Source organism: Urtica dioica, chromosome 8 (assembly GCF_054948205.1).
Source record: "Urtica dioica subsp. dioica isolate 48M chromosome 8, U.dioica_male_clone48M_v1_H2, whole genome shotgun sequence".
In the NCBI taxonomy this organism is placed as follows: Eukaryota; Viridiplantae; Streptophyta; class Magnoliopsida; order Rosales; family Urticaceae; genus Urtica; species Urtica dioica.
The window spans coordinates 4,401,435-4,410,081 of record NC_142763.1 but is presented as its reverse complement, the minus strand read 5'-3'; the positions used below and the strand labels follow the sequence as shown (position 1 = coordinate 4,410,081).

Sequence of the window (8,647 nt, the reverse complement as noted above, 5' to 3'; positions counted from 1 at the left end):
GTAACCTGAAACGGGATGTCCTCGACTATATCAGGAGTTATCAATTTGTCTTAAAGTAAAAGCTGAGCGACAGAACTCAGGAGGAATGTTACAACCGTTACCCATACCTGAATGGAAATGGGAAGAGATAACCATGAATTTTCTCACAAATCTACCAAAGTCGCAAGAAGGCTTTGATACGATTTGGGTAATCGTGGATCGACTTACCAAGTCTGCACATTTCATCCCTATCAAAGTAACATACTCCAAGAGGAAACTAGCAGAAGTGTATCTAGAAAACGTGGTGAAGTATCACGGTGTTCCTATGAGCATTACTTCAGACAGAGATACACGGTTCACTGCTCATTATTGGAGAAGTTTCCAGGAAGCCATGGGAACCATAGTGAATTTCAGTACTGCTTTTCACCCTCAGACAGATGAGAAATCTGAGAGAGTTATTCAAATCCTGGAAAACATGTTGAGAGCGTGTGCTTTGGATTTTGGTAACAAATGGAAAGAAAATCTCTCGTTTGCTGAGTTCGCATACAATAACAGTTTTCAGTCCAACATAGGCATAGCCCCTTTGAAGCACTATATGGAAGGCTGTGTAGATCTCATGTGCGTTGGATTGAACCAGAATATCGCGTTCAGACAGGAGCTACGATCATTGAAGAAACTAATGAGAAGATAGTGATCATTCAGCAACAATTGAAGACAGCTCAAAGTCGACAGAAGAGCTATGCTGATAAGAGACGAAGGCCACTCGAATTTGAAGTAGGAGACTACGTACTTTTGAAAGTATCTCCACGTAAAGGTATTTCCCGTTTTGGAAAGAAAAGGAAATTTTCTCCTCGATATGTAGGACCTTTTCAGATTATGGCACAAGTAGGTCTTGTAGCTTATCGACTTGCTCTACCGCCAGAGCTATCATTTGTGCATGATGTTTTTCACATGTCAATGCTTCGGAAGAGCGAACCCGATCCTACAGCCATCGTTCAACTTGAAGATGTACCAATTCAAGAGGATGTCACTTATGATGAAGTGCCAACCCAGGTTGTCGATAGGAAAATGAAGAGTCTTCGTAACCGTGAGATTCCGTTGGTGAAGGTTTTGTGGACACATCATGGAAGCGAAGAAGCGACTTGGGAACTGGAAAGCGATATGATGGAAAAGTATCCGTACTTATTCCATGTGCCTAGTTAGATCTTAAATTTCGGGACGAAATTTCTCTAAGGAGGGGAGAGATGTAGCAACTCGAAATTTAAGCTTAATGTTGTAAATTAAGTTAATCAAATGACGAGAAAATTATGTAAATTAATTTTCTGAGAAATATTTCCAGTATTTTTGGATTTGAAATATATTAAGGTAAGGAGAAATCTCGGAATAAAATAAAGGATTTATCGAGTTCGTTTCGTATAATAAATTATTTTCCGATGAGATATTCCGGAATTTAATTTAAGAAAGTAAGTTCTCAAGGACGAGAATTAATTCCGAGAAACCTTGAATATATTTGAGTTAATCGAGAAAGAACGAGAAAATTCTCGGTTTGAATCATTTAATTAAAAGTCCGATCGGTTACGGATTTAATTATATAATTAGGCGATGAAGGATATAATCGTAACAATTTTCAGGACCTATTTGAAGAGAATTTATAAAGAAGGGCTGGGTTGTCATTCTCGAAGATATGTTTTATTGGTCTTATCTTTTGCCTTATTTTCCTCCACTCATTTTATGCCACGTCAACATTCCACTTACCTTAAGAATCATCTTCTTCAATTGCTTTTCTCTCTTGGCCGACCAAATGAACAGCAAACCAGGGAAGAAAAAACGAGAAAAAAAAAAAACAGAGAAGAAGAGAAAAATTGAGCGTGAGAAAGAAAGAGAGACCGAGAGAGAAGAATGGAGAGATGGACCGAGTGTGAGAGCGAGAGGAGCGGCGACGAGAAACAACCCGTTGTGCACCGTCAGAGTTGTGCGCGCGTGAAGGTCGGCCAAAGGAAAAGCTTTGCCGCCGGAGGTTTCACGGATTGGGGGTTCTTGTGGTTTCTGGCCGAGTTGAGCGAGGAATAAGAAGGAGAAAGCGAGGAGATCAGAGCTCGCGCTCTCCGTGGATGCGCGAGCCTCGACGGAGCAGAGCACCACCGCCGCGAGCTCGCCGTGGTCGCCGCCCGAGAAAGAACCACCGGGAAAGAGAGAACACACACCGAGGAAGATTAATTTCCCGGAAACAAGGTAAAAGACTCAAACCCGGATTGAAATTTGAATTCTAGGGTTTGAAAATTGATTTGGGATTTTTGAATTTCTTGGATGATTTCGGGAAATTGATTGAGCTTGATTGTGATGTTGTTACTCGGATTCATGGATTGAAATTGGTTGATTGAATTTTTTTGGACGGTTTGGAATTTCTCTTGATTTTTTTTGGCCGAAATTGTGGAAATTAGGGCTTATGGATATGAATTTTGGGGATTTTTGTTTTGAACGAGGTTTGATGATTCTTGGTTTGAGATTGTGCTCGAAATTATGTTTAAGATGGTTTGTTTTTGGATTTTTGGACGTTTTGTTTAAATCTCTTGATTTTGGCCGTGTGAGCATTTGGTTTGGCCGTGTGTTACTGAATTGGGATTACTTAAGAGTTTAGTTTTATCTGGTTGTTGCTTGGCTGCGAACGCGTGTGATGTTGAGACTAAAAATTTGTTTATTTGGTTTGCGTGAGTTATATTTTGTCGAGAGTTTAGGCTCGTTTTAGGTGATTGCATAAGGCTCGGGGCAGCGAGGTCGGAATGGCGAAGGCACCGTCCGAGAAATAACGGAGTTATCGCGAGTGTCGACGAGGCGAGGCCGAGACCGGGTGGATAACGGCGTTTCGTCAACCTTGGTCATGAGACAGTTGTTGGTCAGAGTGTTTGGAACGGGAGACCACATGTAGCAGTTGTCACGAGATCTGGTTCCTCGCATAAGCTCATCATGTTCCTCATTTACCACCACACACTTATCACGAGTAAAATTGACACGTAAATTCAAATCACAAAGCTGACTAATACTGATAAGATTAGCAGTAAGACCTTCTACCAGCAAGGCCTCAGTCAAGCAAGACATACCAGGATAGTTTAGCTGACCTTTACCCACAATTTTGGCTTTCACTCCATCTCCGAAGGTAACATAACAGTTAGAGTAAGGTTTCACGTTGGTCAGGAAGGCTTGATCACCTGTCATGTGGCGAGAGCAACCACTATCGAAGTACCAGTCACTACCAGTGGACGCACTCAGAGATGTGTAAGCAATATTGGCATGGTAGGACGTGTCTTTTACTCTCCATTCCAAACGAGTAGAAGGTTGTCGGCGAGGAAGAGTATTTCTGTGAACGAACTTCTGCTGATGGACATTTCTCCCGTATAACCGATAGCAAAAAGGTCGAATATGGCCCCTTCTACCACAATAATGGCAGACCCAACGAGGTCTGTTGACAAGAGACCTGGTTGGTCCAGAAGGATGTCGCTGATGAAGATCTTGAAACTTGTCATTACCAGATGGTTGAGGCATGTTTCGCGACATCTGGCTAGCATGCTTTTGGGGAACAAAAGTAGTGTGGGATGATGAAGCACCATGAGTATATCCAAGCCCCTTCATGTTCTTTGCAGGTTTACCAATGGTGATGATTTTGTCAAGGCTGTCGGTGCCGGAGTTCAGCATCCTGACAGATTTAGTCATCTGATCCAGCTCTCCATTTAGCCGACTGACTTCCCTTTTCATATCCACAATGGTTTTTAGGAGCTTTGCCTTGTCTTTAGTCAGGGTGAGAATAAGAGCATTTTGTTTGTCGAGAATCTGGGACTCCTCAATCCATTTGGTGTGCAAAGTATTGTATGCATCATTCATGGCATCGTCAGATAGTTCCTCATCTAGACCATATTTCTGAGAGCATTCACCAATCTCATTAGTAGATTCATGAGTATGGATAGAAGCAGTAAAGGCCACAAAGTTACTTATCTGATCTGTGTCGCTATCTTCATCTTCTTCATCCGATAGAGGGGCGTTGTACCCATTTTTCTGTTTCTTGATGAAGTTGGGACACTCCTTCTGAATATGTCCGAAACCTTCACATTCATGACATTGAATACCTTTCCCCTTTCCGGAGCGTTCACCACCTTTACTGTTCCTGTGAGGGTTAGCATTCTTCTGGAATCTTTGTTGAAAATTGTCCTTAACATCTTGAGAGACATTTTTCCCATTCATCTGATTGAGTCTCTTCATAACCCTGCTATAATTTTTTGCAAGCATAGCTATAGTATCGTCAATGTCATTGTCAGAATCCGAGTATATACATGATCCCTTTGTTCATGAATAGAGCTTTTGAGGGCCATCCATTTGTGTTTCTTCTCTATCTTGGGCAGAGAAAGCTCAAATGTCATAAAAGATCCCATGAGTTCATCAAACTTGAGAGTTTTAAGGTCATGGACTTCTTCAATGACCGTGATCTTCATTTTGAATCTTGGACTTAAAGCCCTCAGAGTTTTCCGAACAAGATCTTCGTCGGTCATGGGTTTCCCGAGAGAATAGGATTCGTTAGCAAGGTCTCGGATGCGAACATTGAACTCAACAACTGATTCATCTTCGAGCATAGTGAGAGCTTCGAAGTTTGTTGTGAGATACTGCAGCTTCTGCTCCCGCACTTTCGTGGTTCCCTCATAGGCAACAGCAATAATTTTTCAGGTTTCTTTGGCACTTGTGCAGGTATTTATAAGCCTGAAAACATTTTTATCAACCCCGTTAAAAATGGCATTGAGTGCACGAGAGTTACCCAGAGCTGCCTCATCTTCAGTAGGGGTCCAGTCCTTCTCGGGTTTTGGACCTGCCGGGGCTCCCTTGTCATCAACAGTAACTGGGGCTTGCCACCCGTGTATCACAGCCTTCCAAGTTCTGCTGTCAAGGGATTTCATGAAGGCGCTCATGCGGGCTTTCCAGTAACCATAGTTGGTTCCATCAAGTACTGGAGGGCGATTGACAGAGCCTCCCTCTCTGGAACTATCCATATCTGGTAATCAGAAGAAAAAAAAAATCCAGGAAACCACCAAAAGATCTAGGTGCCTGCTCTGATACCAATTGAAATTCTGATTAGTTGCGAAGACAAGATGTCGCACACAAAGTGTTGACAATGTGTCCGACAACTTGCTTGAACACAGATTTTGGATAAACAACAAACAGTGCAAAAACAAAGTATACACGATATGGTTACCCAGTTCGGTGAAACACACCTACGTCTGGGGGCACTCTGCCAGTGGAAAGGATTTCACTATCTTGTAGTCAATAGTACACGCAAGGTTTATATATGATTACAATCAACAAATCAATAAAACCTAGAGACTATTACCACCAGTGAACACTTAGTCAGGGACTCCCCCTGAATTTGAGTTCCGTCTCAATTCCACCCTTCGAGCAACCGCCTGGCTCGGATGACCTTCAGTCTTCAGCTGTTCGTGAACCTTCAATCACGCGAACACAAAACCCAACTCTCACATGCACTCTATCTTTGTGGAATAGTGTTTGAGAGAATACACCGCGATCAACAAAACACAAAGCCTCCCAGTCCGCCGGTCTTGCACGTCTAAGAGCTCTAAGTGTTTTATCAAAAGCGTCGAAGCTGCTAAGGGGGAGCGCATGTCTTTTATAGCAGCTTCACAATCCTGGAAGTGAATCTCGGGTTTCCTTACCCAGCCTCAACCGAATATCACATAATCAAGTCACCAGCGAGGCAAATATCTTGCAATGAAGACAGCAGCGAGGCAAATATCTTGCAATGAAGTCAGTAGCGAGAATATCTCATAGTTAAGACACCAGCGAAGTAAAGTGTCAAAACTGGAAACTTGCCTGTAATAAAGTCTGCACACAGGAGGAAAGATGTCACACCAGAAGTAGAAGCATAACGACCAACATCTTTCCACACAACTTGCACTAAAAAATAAAGCCAACAAAAACGTAACAACAATCTCCCCCTTTGGCTATTTTTTAGGCAAGCACTTCCAGGAACAGTTCTCATACACGAATGTGTTTTCCAGGAACTAATAAGAGTAAACACGAATGTGTTTTTGAATAGATTTTTAAATTTATTTTTAGGAAGTCTCTTTCTTTTTGTTAACAGATTCTTATCGGTATAAAAGTGAGAAGCCAGTGCTGATTGAGCCATTAGTAAGCTTTAGATTTGGGAAGCACTATCGTGGGACAAAAATCTAGGCTTGTTATGTAGATGGGAAAAAGTAGTTGTAAATGGTTTGACTAGAAAAAAAAAAAGATAACTCTTATATTTGACTACCATGCATGGTATACCTCTTTTTACCACCCACCGGTGGTCTTGTACTTTGGGAGCGGAATTTGTTTGGACTCGATAAGCTTAATATCTTCGACGACGAGCTCATAGTGCACCTTAACCTCATCGACAGTTTCCCGCCAACGGCTCTTGCAACCTTGACCCAACGGCCAGGGGTTTCCTTGTCGAACAAGGCAAGAGCATGCTCGAAGGCCTTGTTTTGCTTGTCGGTCCATGACGGCATTGTGGAGGAAGCCATATGTGTTTTGAGCTTTTGAGAGATGGGAATAAGATAATAAGAACTGGAATAGTGAAAAGGAAAAAAGAGTTTCAAAGAGGATATTAGAACTTTGTCTAAGTGTGAGTGATGGTGTGAATGAAAAATAAAAGAATGCAAGGCTTGCTTTTTATAAGGGGAAAAGAGTGAGGGGTGAGGTGGGATGTGGCTAGTTGTCACGGATGTGCCTTGTTAAATTTTTATGACATTCGAAAAAATAAAATGACGACAAAAATGCTCAAAGTTTGCTATAATCGATATTTATACTCATTTTTTGTCTTGGGCAAAAATACACGATGTTAATTTAGTTACGTATAAATACTTTTGCCATTAAAATTTATGTTTGAACTTAACGGTGCAAGTAGTTACGGCGTTACTAAATAGTAACATGTGGTATTTTTGCAAAAAAAAAAAGAGTATATAAGTAGTGTTTTGTCAAAATATTTAATATTTTTGTCACTATTATTAGTTATTTGTCTCCTTAGGAACCACATTTCACTTGGGTGTTTATGAATTGAAAGGGGGAAATGGGATATTTTATCTCTTTATTTTATTTTTTATTATTAGCATGGAAGCACGTACGTATAGTTAAGGACTAAGAAACATTGTCTTGATCATTTTTCCATACTTGCAAAATCAAATCGGAAATAGTATAAGCATGTTCACGTTTTAGCATGCTTCCATTTTTTTTTCTTTCTATTTTTTTTACTGTTATTTGGACTCTTCTTTCATTGTGAACTATACCAGTTTATTTCTATCTAAAGAAACAAAACTACGTTTTGCCATATTAATTGTATATGATTATCTGTTGATGCAAACAAAAAAATTAAAATTTAAAATGATAAATAATCAGGTAGTAAAAACATGAATGTAAAAATGGAATAAAAATAATACTTCATTGATATTGATCAAGAAAGGAATGATATATGAGAGGTTGAGCACATCCCAACTAGGTTGGTACCCACTCAACTCTCAACATTTAACATTCAGTTTGTATTTACAATTACAACCATATATCCAATGGAATGGAAACAAACAACACCAAAAAATCTTTTGAACCATATATCAAAATATTACTTCCTTCTTCAAAGTAACAATACATGATATGATAATATAATAATATTTTGAACCAAATACATAATAAGACAATACGATAAAATTAACCGTCCTATTAATGGAATATAAATTATACCTTTATAAATCACATAATCAAATCAAGTTGTAGTAGCAGTATGAGTTGATATATGAGAAGTTTTTTTTAATATATATTTATTTTTAATTAAAAAAATCGGTTAAATAACCGATATCCAGATTTTCCCAAAATCAAATCCGATATCCGGTCCAGTTTTGTAAACCGAATCGGTTATCCGAATCCGAATTTCGGTTAGCTGACGCGGCTCCAAATTTCGATTTTGATTCGGTTTGGATATCGGTTCTACCCTCAGTTATTATTATTATTATTATTATTATTATTATTATTATTATTATTATTATTATTATTTAATGGAATAATAATGATATTATCTATTATTATTAATTAAGGTTCCGGCGATTATCAGACCGTGTCTCTTCTATTTGACCTAATTTATCGCAAGGTTTCTTTCTCATCTGATCTTCTTTGGACTAGATTTCGCTGGTATAGATTATCAGTTACATTCTCAAGATTTTTTTTCCTTCGTATTTGAGCCAGAATAATAGGGAGATTATTGATTAAAAACCTCTTTCGAGTTCTCTATTTTTCTCCATAAAAAGAAACCCCAATTTCTTTTTGACAGAAACCCTTACTTTGAAAAATTCTCACTCATGAGATGATTGATGATCGTGGAAGATCGAATTAGAGGGTCAAAATGGAATCATCAACTCAGACGCCACACCGTTGGGATCAACCCCTCAGAGCACACCGGCCTTTCGAAATCGGCCAAGGCTTGAGATCGAACGCAAATATTGGATGTCGTTTAAGAATAATCAGGTAAATTTATTTTTTCTTTCACTCCGATCGGATTTAGTTTCCACTTGCCAAGCCAATGATTCCATGACCTTCACTTATTCTGTTCATTCAGGAAAGTTTCCTCAAAGAGGTGTGACTATGC

The 8,647-nt window shown here is 39.5% G+C and overlaps 1 pseudogene; it reads right to left on the bottom strand.

Moving 5' to 3' along the window:
- Nucleotides 1-6,306: 6,306 nt before the first annotated feature.
- Nucleotides 6,307-6,539, bottom strand: LOC149387429 (protein RADIALIS-like 1 pseudogene; annotated as a pseudogene).
- Nucleotides 6,540-8,647: the final 2,108 nt, after the last annotated feature.